Here is a 17,949-nt window from a genome sequence, read left to right as displayed (position 1 = left end):
TTTCTTTTGATATCTACATTATGTTATTGGTAACAGTTTATCTTTGAATATGCATATAATACTACAATGGCAATATCATTGATTATAGGTTCCTATATTGTCTTAATACCAAGGTACGTTTTGATTAAGATTAATTATTAACATAGACTGCTGACATATATTAAATAATATAATATAATACAATTGTAATTAACATTATAAAAAATGTGTACTAATAACAAGGGATTTGAGGGCCTCCTAAATTAACTCAAATCAATCTTAATACCAATTATTGAATTTAGCACTATTTTTTGTATTTATTTTTTATTTTTATATTGTTGATTTCTAGAATTATAAGCTGTATTTAATTGACTTTGACCAACAACACCACAGATGCCTCCGGCATGATTAGGCTTTCTTGGATCGTTGTCAACCTTGTTTTTATTTTTCTTAATGTATGCATGAGATTTTAGATAATAGTTATACACTCATTCTAATACATATCAATTGGGAGAAATATTTCCATGAAATAATACAAATTTGCGTTGTCATTTGTAGTTGGTCAGATTGTAAGCATATAAGCATAAACATTCTCTTCAATATATTCATGAATCATGTTTGTATTATATATATATATATATATATATGTGTGTGTGTGTATATATATATATAAGTATGCATGCATGTATACAAACTCTATCAAATATTAACGGGGGTAAATTTTTTGAGTGGGTCCTGAACTTTGACCTCATTTTAATTTGAACACTAATTTACAATTTGTATCAAAATGAGGACTATATTTTGATTTCATTTCACCGGTATGGTAATTGAGGTTTTCCAATGAGTTTCTAGTAATTAATGTGATTTAGGTTTTCACATTAGACATCCCAGCATCCACATCACCAAAAACTCACTAAAAAGTCCCAAATATCTTATTTGTGAAATGAAATCAAAGCTTAGTGTCTATTTTAATAAAAATTAAAAATTAATGTTCAAATTAAAATAAAAGTAAAACTCGGAATCTATTAAGAAATTTACCCTATCAACGAGCAATACGTTGATCAGTTGGTTTTGATGACACTGTAAAAAACAAAGCATATCAACTTTGTGTCCAAACAATGTTGCAGACATGGAAATTTTAACTCACCTGAATGCCTACAGCTGACCATCTTTTCATCGGTTTATTACTTCAAAATCATATATATATTTATATATATAGGAGTCAACTTGATTCTTTTTTAAGGGTAATAATCAAAATAAGAAGTTTATTGGTACTCTAATAATTGAATAATAGACGACAAGCGCCTTTTTTTATGAATATAAACAGTACTAAACGGTACTGGAATCCGGATGTACAGTATATGTACAATATAAGAATAGTATATGAATTCCGGGTGAACAGTGTATGAACAGTATGGGGAACAGTACTGTTGGGGGAGAGATTTGAACCCATGACCTCCCTTTTACACTTTGATGTCATACCATGGTGATTTTAAAATAACCATTTAATAATTATTTCAAATCAAGTTTGAATGTTATTAATAAAATTAATTAAGTAACCATTGGTGATTTTAAATATTATTATATTTTATCAAATTAGATTTTAAGTCATGAACAGATATTTTACAAGCACTCTAAAAACTAATATGTATATATATATATATATATATTGAGACCTGCAGCGGCACGTATAATGTTAATTTTATAATAAATAATTTTATTTAAAATAAATCACGCCCAATATTATTTACGTATATTGATAGAGGTTGATAAGGAATGGATGGTTTTCATTAGGATGATGACCCCAATAAATAGATACAATTCATATGACTACAGAGGTAAATAGTATGTATAGATAGTATGTATAAAGGACCTAAGATATAGCATGTACCAAATAACCATGATGAGAATAAGCGATCTCAAGACCCAGAAAGTACCTGAGAAGACCAAGATCTTTCATCTAAGACTATGTATGTAACCGCTATTTGAGAGAAATAATAGTATCAACATCATCACCAAAAATAGCCATATCATCAACATAAAAAAGAAGAATAGTGAGACCACGAAGAGTCTGACAAGTGAAAAAGGCATAATCATGAGAGCTCTCAATGAATCCAAGAGCAAGAATCACACTGCAAAAATGCTCAAATTAGGCGTGAGGAGCCTGTTTGAGTCCACAAATAGCCCGACAAAGATGACATACATGCTGAGAAGGATGAGAAAAGCCAGGAGGATGAGTCATCTAAACCTCCTCAGAAAGATCCCCATGTAAGAAGGCATTGGTCACATCCAACTGATAGAGTGGCCAGTGACGTACTACAACAATGGCAAGAAGAAGACAAACAATAGCAAACTTGGCTGTAGGAGCAAAGGTCTCCTCATAATCAATACCATACTCCTGAGTAAATGCACGAGCAATAAGACACGCCTTATAGCGCTCAATAGTGTCATCAACGTGAGTCTTGACCCTATAAACCCGCTGACAATTGATGGGAGTAACACCGAAGGGAAGAGGAACAAGATCCCAGGTATGCATCCGCTCAAGAGAATCGAGTTCCTCTGTCATAACCTGCTACCAATGGGAATGCTGGGAGGCCTCATGGTATGACTGTAGCTTATGATGAGTGTGAATGGTAGCAAGAAATGTCTGAAAACATGCAGAATAGGTAGAAAAGAGAGAAAGGGCATACCGACCTAGAGGATGATGAACACAACCTGGGTAATGACCAGGAACAACAAGAGCATTTTCAGGAGAGGTAGGACTGGGGGAAAAAACGGAAGAATCACCTGAAGTATCCAGACAGGTGGTAGATTAGGTAGAAGAAAAAGAAGGAGAAGGAATGTTGAAGGAGATAGTGGGAGGAGTAATAAATGCATCAGGAATGAGGGAGCCCGGTAGAATGATGGAAGAGGAGATGGAAAGGAAGTGGAAGACTGAAGAAAGGAAAGATCCGGAGGAGTGGAGGAAAAAAATATGTCCTTAAGAAAAGTAACATGACGAGAAATACGAAGACGCTGAGAGGTGGAATCATAATAGCGATATCCTTTATGTTCAGAGCTATAGCCAACAAAAATACACATCATAGATAGAGGAGATAGTTTAGCCCATCCGATAGATGGTAGAAGCACAAAGCAAACAAAGGAAAAGGTGCAAAGATGGCCATAAGATGGGGAACAAGAGAAAAAGCGCTCATATGGAGTAATACAATAAAGAGTAGAGGAAGGTGTTCTATTAATGAGATAGACAGATGCGAGAATAGCCTCGAGCCAGAATTATTGAGGAACAAAATAGACGAAGAGAAGAGCATGAATGGTCTTAAGTATATGTCGATGCTTGCGCTCAGCAACACCATTTTGAGTAGGGGTGTGAGGAAAGGACTACTGAGAAAGGATGCCGTGAGAAGTGAGTAAATCACGAAAAAATATAGAGATATACTCGCTGGCTCTATTAGTTTAAACAACCTTAATACGTTTACCAAACTGAGAATAGAACATTTGTGTGAATTAAGAATAGATTGTGAATACTTCAGAGTGAGAATGCATAAGGTAGAGCTAGGTGTATCTTGAAAAGTCATCAAAGAAGCTTATATAATAAGAGAACCCACTAAGAAAGGTCAAAGAAGCCGGGCCCCAGACATCAGAATGAGCAAGGTCAAAGGCGGAAGCTGAAGATGAGTCACTAAATGGAAAAGGAAGAGTTGAATGTTTAGCAAGCTTACAACCTATACAAGAAGACAACGAGCTTGAAGAGATGGATAGAAGACACCCTGAACTAGTTAACAATTTCAAGTGTTGGATTGATACATAATCTAAGTGAGAATGCCAATAATCTAAAGAATAAACATAATTATCAATAGTAGTTATACACTTGGAAGAAGAAGGAGATGAAGGTAGGTGAAGATACTCAAGGTGATAAAGCCCACCAACTCGACGCCCAGTCCCAATCCTTTGTCCTGTAATATGGTCCTGCACAGAACAGTCAGAAGAAGAAAAAGGTAATAGGTAAACCATGATCTGTTAGCTGATTGACAGAAATAAGGTTTAAAGCTAAAGCAGGAACATGGTGAAATGTAGGAATAGTAAATTAGGGAGACTGGAGGTGATCGAATTGCGTGACAAGAAGAAAACTTCCGTCAGCAGTACGAACACTAGAAAACTGTTGAGGGCTAGAAAGATGAACTATGTCAGTAGTATCCACAGTCATATGATGAGTAGCACTAGAGTCTAAAATTCATGAGGAGGAAGACATACCAGAAGCAGCAGACATAACAGAGGAGGAACTAAACTGTAGAGCACGCTACATGGCATGTAGTTGCTCTGCAAGCTAAGCAACCTGAGTAGCAAGGCCTACAGAAGCGTTAGAAGTCAAAACCTCGACAATAGCAACATGAGCTGAAGAAGAAACATCAGAAGATTGCTGAGGAGGATAATTGTGTGGATGTTGTTGTTGCCATTGCTGAAGCTTAAGACATTGAGTCATCGTATGTCCTGGTTGCTTGCAGTAATGACAGAAAATAGAGGATCTAGACGATAATTAGGTACTTGGAGCAGAGGTTTGAGAAAAGCTCAAAGAGGTCACAGTTAAGACTATATCAGTAGGGCTTGATTGAGAAGATGAGAGTACATGTAGCCTAGTCTCCTCAGCGATAACACTATTGACACACCCCTGAGTGTGTGTATTGCAAGTGCACTGGTTATCAAAATAGTAAAGTACCCTTGTGAGTGGGTAGTCGTATCCACATGGAATAATGCTCAGAAGCAAATAGTAATGCTATTTAGCTAGAGTGAAAACCAAGTTTTGAGTAAGTGAACAATGTCAATGCAAATAAAACTAAAGAAGAGAAAGGGAAGCGCAATAGAAATAAGGAGAAGCAATCGATAAGAAATTGGGGTACTGAGATATTCCTCACCCTAGAACTATTGTTTCAAGTGAAAGACTACTAATTATGCGTCCTAATTGAAGTTTAATGAGTCGTGAAAATCTAAAGGCACACGGTCCCAAACCTAAAGTCAACCATGACTAACCCTTACACTATGCCCTAGCGGAAAGGAATGGTCTCGATACCTCACACTGTGCGTGGTTGTATGAAACTCTAGGAACTCTAAGTGATAAATCCTATTCCCTAGTATAGATCTAACCCTTTGGTCCATGCGAAAGACCCCTAGTCACAATTAAGCCCCAGCACTAAGAATTAGTTCAACACTTCACTTTGTTGCTTGCACAACTAAGCCCCAATTGAGTTTGTATCTTAGCACTTCACTCTATCATGACCGCAAAGAACACTTGGAACGTGGAGGTAGGATAAATCACATTGGAAGGGAAAGGGAACGTTCCACTACCTCTCGACTCATCCTCTCAATCTTCTCCAACCTTGCTTTGTCTAATCCTAATGGAGTGTCACTCATCCACAAGGATTATCAAGATAGATTCTCAATCCTAATGTCACTCTAAGGGAAAATCAATACAACAAGAATTCAAGATTGAGACTCAATCAAAACATCAATTAGAGAAGCAAAACAAGAGTCAATGAAACAATATTATCCTAGGGTTTACAAGTCCAAGCACCCACTAGGGGTTTAGCTCTCCATGGAGCAATATACAATCAACAATGAAATCGAATGTAAAAGCATGCAATCCATAAGTAAAACCCCCTTGTAGTCCGTATAGATGGCCTTGTGGAGCCGCCTCGACTTCTCCAAAGGTTCCCTTGTCAAGCCTAGAGCACACCTCGCCGAATCGATACTGATGAAAACTCCCCCAATAACTCTCCTCCAAAGGAACGTGATGTCGAAGGCCATAGAATCGGTCCAAAAACCTAGGCAAAGCCTCTCCAAACCCTAGCCGCGAGCGCCTCCCAAGATGGGCAAAAGATAGGGGAAAGATTCTTTAAAATGTCTCAAATCGTGATATTTATAGGGGCTGGAATCAGGCATCCACATGGCGTATGGAATTTCCACGCGGCCATGTGGGTTTCCAGAAATCAGTTTCCTGTGAGCTATAAATGGTAACTGCTACAGTGATTTGCTATAGTAACTACTACAGTACTTTGCCAAAATGCTCCCGAATCCGCTCTTTTCATCGAGGCCACATGAATGAACACACATCCATGCAGTAGATCGCATCGCATCTTCAACTAAACCACATTGAGAATGATCTTGCTAGTATTGCACAAGTCGGAACACATGAGTGTGACTACCTTTGTACCCCTACAATTTGTGTGTTCGCTCGAGCACAATGAAGGTTGGCACACACTCACATGTCTTTGAGCAAAACTTGTGTCTTTCCCGTTTGTTAAATCCAAGAACTTCATCAACAAATGCATCCGCGATCTACTTTTGGTTTCTTTCTTCCACAATTGTCTCCACAACCCTAAATACACAAAAGAACACATATACACACAAATAAACAATAAAATATAAGAAAAGTAATGCTCAATGTAAGAAAATAATACTTTATATTACTTATAAACAAGCACTTATCAACTGTGAACAAGATCATTGAATGATGGAATAGGGTCCTGATTAAGCAATTGGTTGCGGATAGCCTCATAGTCAGGACGGAGATGAATCAGAAACTCAAAGGTACATTGTGCTTGGAGATACTGAACTGAATGTGAGCCTTACAACACTTGTACGTCAAACAAGTGGAGGACTCTAAAGAGTCAAGTTGACTCCACAAATATCACAACTCAGTAACATATTCCCAGACAGGCGATCCTATTGCTGGACATAAGTGAGATCCTGTAAAATAGCATATTGATGAGCAGAACTTGATTGCTTAAACATATGATGTAGGTTGTCCCACATAGCAAGGTAGCCAGAAGATGCCCAATCTCCATGCCAATGTCAACCTCACAGGAATGATAGATGAGGGTCACGGCGAGATGATTAGCAGTAAACCATAAAGTAGATGTACTATCAGACTCTTTGGGGGATATACAATCCACATGGCCAAGTAGTTCTAATCCAAGTAGAATGATACGTATAATAGTGTACCATTCTTTGTAATTGGAGTCATTTAACTTGACATCTACTAGGGTAAGAAAATTTAGAGAGGATGTAGAAGCCATGTGGGCAGTTTTTTTTTTTATTTATTATTTATTTATTTTTTTTATAAATAGGTCACCATCACATGAATGTTAGGGTCACCATCAATTGAATAACATCATATGCATGCTTTGTTTGCCATTAAGCTTTTGTCTGCCAAATAAAGGAAGAGCCCCTATCAAGAAAATAGTGACCTCCACTAAGATATGTCTTCCATTTATCTCGAAGCCATCCAAATAATGGAAGGGCCAGGGGCTTATTGCTCGACAACAGTAAATGAGTCGTCAATCTCGTCAGCTAGTGGGAACCATCGATAACTAGGTTACCCAATACTTCGGCTTCACTAGTGCTATCATCGGCGGCACCGAACCATTCTCCACTAGCACCGTCATCTCACCCAACACCACGGATGTCAGCACTAAAAAGGGAAACCCGGAATAATCTCCACGGCCGGAAAGAGCAAATGGATTCTCTCATCGAAGGTGATCAGCGGGGTCATCAGGGTTAGGACGATAGCTCGTAGGGAGTCAGCGGCGGCAACGAAGAAGAGAAGGACACCAGCGGTGATCGTCGGAAATCCAACGAAAATCAACAAAAAGATCGCTGAAAAACTTGTCAGGAAAACCTCTCTAATACCATGATAGAGGTTGATAAGGAATGGATGGCTTTCATAAGGATGATGAGCCCAATAAGTAGAGGTAGATAGTATGTATAGATATAGCATGTACAAACGATATATATACATATACTAGTACTCTAACATATATATATATATATATATATATATATATATATATATATATATATATATATATATATATATATATATATATATATATTATCTTTCTTTATGTTTTAGGTAGACTCTCCCATAAATAGTAAAATTGTCTTTGGCTATATCTTATTCCACCTGTATCACTTGGCTCTCATTAAATTTACACATATGCCATTAATAAAACCATTTAATTCTCTCTACAAGAAATCGTAAAGTATTAACATATTGAAGTGCACAATTGGCTATATACTGCTATAAAGATAATATGTTTATATATATATATGAGGACCAGTTTACTAGGGACATCCGTAGATAATATGTCTATCACCCGTTGGATTTGAATCCAATGGCTTCAGATCATCCATTCTTGTAAACAGTGACTTCAACAGTAACCATTCAATAGTGTATTCAACAGTCTTATAAACAATGCTATGCACATGGGATAAACAATATTAGGAAGAATTGCACAATAGAAAGGAGAATGCATAGTGCCCTCATCTTAACCATTCACATGAACCAGAACCGTTTAACTTGATTTGGACCTCTCCCCTCTGGGGGAGAGAGATTTTTTAAAAATCAACCAACCACCCAACTTACCCATTTTCAACCCAGTACAACACTCGGCCACTGTCTTTTATTACTATTGCCCAATCTCTCTCTTCAACTTGCTCTCTGTCTCTATCTTCTGTTTTCTCTCCCTAACTATTGCCTTCTCTGCGTGACGCTCTACGAATGTCTGCAGAGAATGTATCACGTATGTGTATATATTATATATATATATATATATATGATTTTTTATCTAATATGTTGTCATGTCCCAAACAAGGGCACTGACAACAGCCACATACCCACATGCGATAACCTATTTGGCATGCAAGACCTCGCAACCTATCTTAGAGCAAATTATAAAATCAAATAAAAGCACAAATTTCAAATATTAAAGTACGACAAAGTTTGAATTACAGAAAATTTTACAGAAACAATGCTGAAGGCCTACAACGGAAACTAATATTAATAACTCAAACTGGCTTGCTTGAAGTACGCTTTAATTTGATAATTACTACTAATGTACCCTACCTTACTCTTGATCTTAAGAAAAATGAAAATAAATTTATGAGCTTGACAACCTAATACTGAAATTAGTAAAAGTAATTGGGATCATTTAGAAATCCAGAAATTCATATTCGAAACATAACATATGCTAAGGTATATCATTATCGGATATACAATTCTTCAAAGTAGAGCGATTCTACAAAAATGAAATTCAAAACTTAGCAGGATGTCAAAAGTTCATGTCTCCCAAACTTATGTTTGCAACAAATTAATAGAGGTTATTTATTTGTACTCAGTGATCCGAGTTATAATTTCAGTGGTCATTTACTTATATCCGGTGACTCAAGTTATAATTTCAAAGGGCGCTATTATTTGTCCAACCACTATTTAAATAATAATTGAATAAATGAAATCAAACATGTTGAAAATTTAATAATTAAAAAATAATACAGTAATTTATATGTGGCTTTACTTACCCGACTAAAGTCCAAAATTAACCCAAATTGTTATGCTAAAACAATTTCCTAGGTATATCCTAAAATTAGAGTACTACTCAATCTAAAGTATTTATTTGAATCTCCAAGCTATTTTTATAAACTTGTAATTCAGACATATACTTTTTAAACATGCATAGGTCGCAACCTATATCACCAAAGTAATAATATTTTACTGACAATTGACTAATTCAGTAAGGAACAACTTTCTTATTTTGAACTATACCCGATTTAATCTTTAAGGCCATGAAAAATATCAATCAATTTTCAAGTTCTGCAGAAGAACCCGAAATAGGTATACTAATAGGGCTATATATCATAAAGAACACATACATAGAATCTGAAATCCTGTAGCTATTTACTTAAAACTTTCGTATTTGGTTCTTTTCCAAATTCTTCCTCTAAGGCTCTTGAAAATTAGAAAAAAAAGAAAAGAAAAGAAAAGAAAAGATTTCTACCATTTCATTAACAAAATCTTGAGATTTCTCATCCTTACAACTCCTTGATTAAACAATGTACTAATTCATATATTGGACACCTTTCCAATTACCACATCAATGAGTTCAAGAACCCTTCATTCTATTCTTTAAATGGGCAATTACATGCAAATGAAGTCCAACCATATGCACAATCTCCAAATTCCCAACATCATCAAGAATAGGGGTAAAAAGCATGGAAAATTCTATATGAATCTCAACATCTACCAATGGAAAATCAAGCTAAATGCTTAAATAAGCATGGTATGTAGTTTAAAAGCATCTATAATGGTAAAAGCTTATTCCTACTATAATTGTTTCTATAGAGCATTTCTACAAACAGTTCAAGTGTGTTCTTCAATGTCTTATAAGAACAAGCATTGATGAACATATAGAACAAAGTAGATTTGAGATCTAAGAACCCTTATAATCAATTCGATCCAAATCAACAACAAACAATTCCTAAAAACATCCAAAGCAAACATATTCAAAGAAAGATCACTAGATTGATCTATAGGTAAATTCAATCATAAATACAAGAGAAATCACATGTTCACACACATAAGAATCATCTAATAATGAATATGTAATAGACCCTCCAATGGTAAGGGTTAGCCACACCTTTATATGCATATGGATACTCCCTTAATTAGCCCATGTAGAACTAAAAGGTCTATTATAGAATACATACTTGTTACGATAAAAAAAGTAGGTTGAAGGTTTTTTTTTCTTTTTAATCTCGGCTCAAATGAAAGTGGAAGTAATTTGAGGCAATAAAATCAGAGGATAATGTTAAGAGATTTTGTGATGGTTTAAATTTTTTTAAAAAAAAATAACATACTAAATTAGGTTTGATAAAGAATTTAAAATTTAAAATGTGGGTCCACATATATTACACATAACCATGAGATTTTAAGTGAAAATATGTAAAACACCCTCTAATTGGGTGAAAATATGTAAAACACCCTCTAATTGCATAAACCACCAAAATTGTAAAAAGAAACAATTTATGCATATTAATATTTGTGGAAATTGCCAAAATCACCCCGTAAGTTTGCAATATTGCCAAAAATACCCCGTTAGTTTTGCACTCTCCAAAAACCCCTTCCTTTTGAATACAATGATTTTTTAAACCCCCCAAACATCTAATAGTGATTGATAGAGTTAATTTAGAATTTTTTGGACGAAATTGTCCCTTGCGTGGGAAGTTGTGGCAAGTGTGACAGGGTTTGACTATAATGCCCTTGGGTGCAATGAGTTTCTATTTAAAAATGAAGCTTCTATTTAAAATATGAGGTATGAGGTTCTGTTTAAAAAATGAGTTTCCTGTTTAAAAAATGAGTTTTCTATTTAAAAAAATGAGTTTTTTGTTTAAAAAAATGATGTCTCTGTTTAAGAAATGAGTTTTCTGTTTAAGAAATGAGGTTTTTGTTTAAAAAAATGAGGTCTCTGTTTAACAAATGAGTTTTTTGTGATGTATTTATCACCCCCAAAATCTCTTTATTGCAGTTGGGCTGGGCCAGTGAGACAAAGCATGCGGCTCACAATCACAGTCACGTTGCATGAAAAATGGGATTTCAAACCCTAGAATTTTGATCTCCACCTCGATCTAGATCTCAATCTTGCCAGAGAAAAAGGTGCAACCTTTCGATGCCTTCGCTCGACGACGAGGAGCATGCGGTCTTCTCCCAGGTCGACGACGAAGAAGATGAAAGAGATGAGGTCGACGACAGGGAAGACGATGAAGACGAAGACGATGAAGACGAAGACGAAGATGGCGAGATCGAACCCTCATTTGCGCCGCTTCCTCCCTCCGTTCTTGTCACCGACTTAGGCACCATGGATCCAAACCCCGGAATGATCCCTAACCCTAACCCTATTGCTATCCATGTTGCGGTCTCCGCAGTCGAGAATGGTTCCGTTCAAGTTCAGCCCGTCTTATCCGGCGTCGCCACGAAGACCTCACCACTCCAACCGTAGGAGCGTCGCCAACCGGATCGCCAGACGTCGATAAAGATTTCTCCTTTAAGACCCCACACGAGCGGGTCACCTCGAGATCGCTCGCCCGGATCCGGAGCTCGGCACTCAGCGTTCGGCGAGATCGTCGACGATGAGATACTCAATGTCCCTACTCAATGAGGGTTTTCGTTTAAAAAAATGAGGTCTCGTTTAAAAAAATAAGCTCTCGTTTAAGAAATGAGTTCTCTGTTTATATGCTTGTTTGTCTTTGTTTAACTATCGATGTTTCAGTTTAATATATTGCGTTTACGTTTAAAAAAGTGCTTAAATATCGTTGTTTCTATTTAAATATGTACGAGTGGCCAAGATTAATTGGTTTTTATATCCAGAATTAATTTATCACGTAAATATTTGTTTTTCTGTTTAAATATTAATGTTTTTGTTTAAAAAAATGAGGTTTCTGTTTAAGAAATGAGTTTTCTGTTTAAGAAATGAGGTTTCTGTTTAAGAAATGAACTCTCTGTTTAAGAAATGAGTTCTCTGTTTAAAAAAATGAGCTCTCTGTTTAAAAAATGAGTACATGCAAAAAGGAATGCAAAAAAGAATGAAAAAAATGTATGCAAAAAGGTTTAAGGGCAATGATGGAATTTCATAATGCAAGGGGTAAAAAGGAAGTGAAACAATAAAGGAAGGGCTGTCTGAGGTGTGCAAAACTCACAGGGGCTGTTTGGGAAGTTTTGAAATTATCGAGGGGTAAACAGTAATTTTCCCTTAATATTTTGATAAAATGCACCTATTTACTAAGTTTATGTTAGAAAATAATTATTTAAATTACAACAAATGTTCCTTTAAAAATTATATAAAAATAATGCCTATATAATATAGGAAATTAATATTGGTTAATACATGTTTTACTTTAATAAACTACAGTTATTTATATAAATTTTTGTTAGTATACTTAAATATAAAAAATATTTTTGTAAATAATTGATAAATATTTTTTAAAAAGATTGCAAATAGTGCCTACAATGCCAGTGCCCAATACTCAAATCTGGTGTAACAACCGCCTGGAATGTTACTCTGAGGCTAATTGATTAAAATATTGTACTTTTTAAAATTATTTTTCAAATTGCGCATTTCCATAATTATTTACGAAAATGTGTATTTTATATTTTTTTTTTTAAATTAACGGTCCCACTGTATTTTTTTAATATATAAATTTTATTTTTGTTAAAAACAGAGGACCCATTATTATTTTAATATTAAGTTTTTATTTTTTTAAAAGATACGGATCCCGGTAGTTTTTTAAATTTAAAAAATTTTACATCCAAGTCCTTATAATTTTTATTATTTTTTTTAACTTATTTTTTCTCACTTCTACTATGTTATTTCTACTTTCACTAATTGTAACCGACTGTTAATAATTTAAATAAATAATTTTAATATTTTTTCATAATAAAGGGGTTGTTGGGATGAATTATTGGTAGCATGTGGCACCTACCCTATTCATGAGAGTCATTAGATGAAATTGATCTTATCCATCCATTTGTTAGGTGGAGGCCTATATAAACCCTCAAAGTTCCTTTTCTAAAACACACAAATATTACTATAAGAAAAAAATTATCAATATAGAGAGAAGTTCTTCTTTAAAATTTTTGTCATTGTAGTTTTTTTATTTTCTTGCAAAGTTATTTTATTTTTTTACATTAAATCTAGCAAAATTCATATTCTTATCATACTGAACGAAGGAGACAACCTTGGTCGAGAGGAACACCGACTAAGGGTCGCAGGGATTCTTGATGAAGGAACAATTTTCCACTACGGTTGCTAGTTACTCAATTTTGATCAGTGGAATCAGGTATGTTTTTTTTATCCGTGTTGACCAGTTGACTTTTATATAAGCTTCCTCTGTTTTTTTTTTTTTTGCTTTTTATTAAAATATTCTTTATTTCTTATTTACCGAATTACATATTTCTGTAAGTATTTACGGAAATATGAATTTTATTTTTTTAATATTTTTTTAACTTAATGGTCCACTCACATTTTTTTTCATTTTCTACAACCGTAGAAAAATCACTTGCTTTGGTTTACTATAATGGTTCAATCACTACAAGTGAGGAGACGACAATATTTTCATCGGATGATCATTCTTGTTTTTATATTGAAAATGATATCTCTTTAGCCAATTTAAAAAGAACCATTAAAGAAAATATAGAAATTACAGACGATCAAATAATTACACATATCAAATACCGTATGCCTATTTCCTCAAGTCAAGATAAGATCTACTATCGGTCTTTCAAATTACATAATGACCGAGATGTTCAAATGATGTTCAGTTGCCATCAAGCATTTCATGATTTTCAAGTTATAGAATTGTATGTGGAGCTTGGTGTTGTGACTTCCACTGGTGGTTTTTCTCAACACCAAATTAATAGAGATGATAACATTCCACCAGAAAGGCTTTCAACAGAATGGAGGGCATGTGATAATCTACAATACAATTTCAATTTCAATTTCACTGCTTCACAACAACCACCAAGCACATCGACACACCATAAAACCGATAACATTACTAGTCATGAAAATGAATTTGGTGGATATGGGAGTTCAAGCTGAGATGACCAAGATGAGGATAACTATACAGACAATAGTGAAGCAAGCTCAGAAGATTACAATGCGGAAGATGCTAGTAGACAGAGACAGATCATAGAAATGACGATGATGCCATATGAGCCTCCGACACATATGAGGGCACTTGATTTAGAAGCAATGTCTGTACCAGAATTTCCTAAATACCTTTCACTGTACGTCAATATATTAAGAAGGGCAATGACAGTTGGAGAATTGCATGTAGGTATGCAGTTTCAAAACCAAAATGATGTTGTAACAACAATTAAGAATTATTGCTTGCAGAAATCTATGGAATATAAAGTAATCGAGTTGGATCCAACTCAGTATTTTAGAAGATGCAAGTCATATGGCGATGGATGCAGTGGGAGAGTTCGCGCATCTCATAGTAAGAGGAAGTAGATTTAGGAGATTACAAAATACAACGGCCCACACACTTGTACAACAGCAATGGTCTCCTAAGATCACTCAAAGCTAGATTCAAACATGATTTCTAACTGTATACAGACACTAGTCAGGGAGAAGCCATCTATCAATGTCTCTGTTTGATAGTGGAGATCAGGTGTCACGCCCCGACTCTAACCGGGCACGTGGCAATCACCACGATAACAAGGAGTGGATCCTACAACGTCCCACCTCCTAGTCACAGTAAGGCTCAAATCAACCCTGCTAACACAATTTACTAAAGAAAGATACAAGGTCCATAACTGGACCAGCCAGGGTTTCACATGCAATAAAAAAGTATAGATACAGGAACATTACACAAAACTCAAGTCTAGTGGATTTATAAAATTTACATGCACACTGCACTAACCTAAACAAGGTAAAAAGGGGAGGTCACTCTACTGCCTGTGCAGCACAACCCAGTCCAACGTCGCAGTCTCAGAAAGGAAAAAGGAGAGTGGTGAGTAACAGGTGTTATCCAGTGAGTGGTGATAGCATAGAGATAACAGAGTAAATAAAATAATTCAAATAGTAACCACAATAATAATAACATATAAAAGTAGTTCCAAGTATTCGACAAGTTAACAGATAACCCCATGGTTCATAAATAGTACAAGTAACATTTTCCCAATACATTGAGAACCGCTCAAAATATATGCTGGCCTTAAACAATTCCCAAGCTAATCGTGCCGCGACTAGCTACGAGACTACCAAGGTGTTTTAAGACTTTTAAAATTCACAATATTTCCTTCCTTGGTGTTGGACACTGAGATTTCCGTGTGGTGACCCCGGGTTTCTCATATAAAAGACCCCCTGTCAATGGCTCCACGCACATCTTGACTAGGGTAAACTTAGGGTTGACCACGCCATCTTCCATCATGCCAGACCATCGAACCCCATACTACAGTGTCAGACCTACGTCCGCTGTCACCTTCAAAAATCAAATGCCACAATGCAATCTTTCCAATTCTAACTCGAGGAATCAAGCATATGACGTATAAATACAAGAATATACATCAATCCGTATTCCATTTGCATGTAAAAGACATTTACATGTAAACATATTTCTTTCAAAAGAAATAGGTATAAGTATACCAAAATCATTTTGCCATATAACTTCATGCTCAAAATATTCATATATATATATAGCAAATGAAATCTGATTGAACATCAAATTTTGATATAAAACGTATAAAGAAATACTATCATACTCTTATTAAATCTATGCCATTAACAAGTAAACCACTCACTGAACCTGTCGTCTCGCCTCGAGACGCGCTTACTGGTCAGCAATTTCCTTCCCCTTGGAAGATGCCTCGCCACCTAGAATCAAGCAGGGAATCTAAGAACCAATGCACACAAGAATGGAAACTAAAATGCATACAAATGCCTCGTTACATATCGAACATGTAAAGCTAGGGTTTTAGGGAAAAACGACAACATTTTGGACCCAAAAGACCTCAAACCGAAGGAAAATTAGTTCCAATGGCTTCCAAATAAGAAGGGCTTCGATTTGGACCAAAGAAATGCAAGAAAAGTCCAAGGTTTTTTTGGTGCTACAGTGTTTTCGGAATTGCTACAGTAAACTACGCATTTGCTACAATAAAACCGCCCTTGTTTCAATGGCTTTTCGACGATTTACAACACCAAAACACAAAATTTCTTGACAAACATACCCACACATGAATCACAAGATAGAGGGCTTCGATTTGAGCCTAAAAACGACTCAAACCAAGGGTATTTCTAGGGTTTGAAAGATTTTTGAAAATAATTAAATATGAAGAAAATATAAGGAGAAAACCTTGAATCAAAACCTTACTAAGGTCAGGAGAATGAGAGGAAGAGGATAGAAGTGTTGATTCGCCAAAGAAGCTCGTCAAAGAAATTTTTTTTTCGAAAAAAAACCCTCTCGACCGAAATGAAGTAGAAATGGAAACAAAGAGATAAGAAAGGAAATGAGAAGCTGAGGAGAGAAGCCACGTTGCTTCTCTTATCCATTCAATTTTCATAAATTTTTTTTAGAAAATGTGAAATTACGAAAATGCCCCTTATAAGAGAAAATTGAAAGAAATAAGCCCAAAAGACCATTTCGCCTCTAGTTTTCGACTAGTTTTCACACCTAATCTACTGTGCAGTCATGCAAGGATGCCACTAGTGCAAAATGACCATTTTGCCCCTAATGTATGCACAAAAAAATCTAAATAGGCATGAGGTCAAAATCAGGACAGGGTATCACATTAGGAACTAAAATGGGTACACACCGACATATAAAAAGGTATGGATTGCAAAACAAAAAGTGATTGAATCTGCATTTGGTAACTAGGAGGAGTCATACAATGAGCTACCGAAATTTCTAGCAACATTACAACAATTTGTCCTTGGGGCAATAATCGATCTCCAGACTCAACCAGCATATGATGGAAATTACTCGATACGTGATACTAATATTTTCCATAGGCTCTTTTGGAGTTTCCCTTCATGTGTAGAGGCTTTCAAATATTGTAAGCCGGTAATACAGATAGATGGTACACATCTTTATGGAAAATATAAAGGGACTTTGTTGATGGCAATTGCACAAGATGGTAATAAAAATATTCTTCCAATTGCATTTGCCATTGTGGAAGGATAAACGTTAGATGCATGGTGTTTCTTCTTAGAGCATCAACGAGCAGACGTGACACCACAAGAAGGCATGTGTTTTATTTCTGACCGCCACCAATCTATCAAAGGAGTGTTTAGAGCAATTAGTCGTCAGATGAATCCTCCTCACGCCTATCATGTTTATTGTATTAAACATATATCTGCAAACTTCATGCGTCATTTCAAAAATAAAGAAATGCAATGAATAGTTATTAACATTGGTAAGTTGTAAATCTAAATTTTGATAGTTTTAATCTCTCATTGTTATTATTCTTTTTTTTAAAAAAATTTTGGCTATTAATGTAGGTTAATCGAAAACATCTCATGATTTTAACTATTGGTATGGAGTACTTCCAGACTTTGACATGGAGGCGACGAGGTGGTTAGATAACATACTGCGGGAGAAGTGGGCTCAATCATTTGACATCGAAGGTTGAAGGTATGGTCATAT

General features: G+C 35.5%; 1 long non-coding RNA gene across 1 annotated transcript; it reads right to left on the bottom strand.

Annotated features, from left to right (window-relative positions):
- Nucleotides 1-15,428: 15,428 nt before the first annotated feature.
- Nucleotides 15,429-16,793, bottom strand: LOC120250513. Its single transcript, XR_005533028.1, has 3 exons — nt 16,678-16,793; nt 16,109-16,181; nt 15,429-15,789 (listed from the first exon to the last, which is right to left on the bottom strand). It is a non-coding gene; the product is annotated as an uncharacterized LOC120250513 (long non-coding RNA).
- Between the last annotated feature and the right edge of the window lie 1,156 nt (nt 16,794-17,949).

Source organism: Dioscorea cayenensis, chromosome 19, assembly GCF_009730915.1.
Source record: "Dioscorea cayenensis subsp. rotundata cultivar TDr96_F1 chromosome 19, TDr96_F1_v2_PseudoChromosome.rev07_lg8_w22 25.fasta, whole genome shotgun sequence".
In the NCBI taxonomy this organism is placed as follows: domain Eukaryota; kingdom Viridiplantae; phylum Streptophyta; class Magnoliopsida; order Dioscoreales; family Dioscoreaceae; genus Dioscorea; species Dioscorea cayenensis.
Note: the sequence above shows the minus strand (reverse complement) of the source record. Positions and strands in the feature narration are given on the sequence as shown.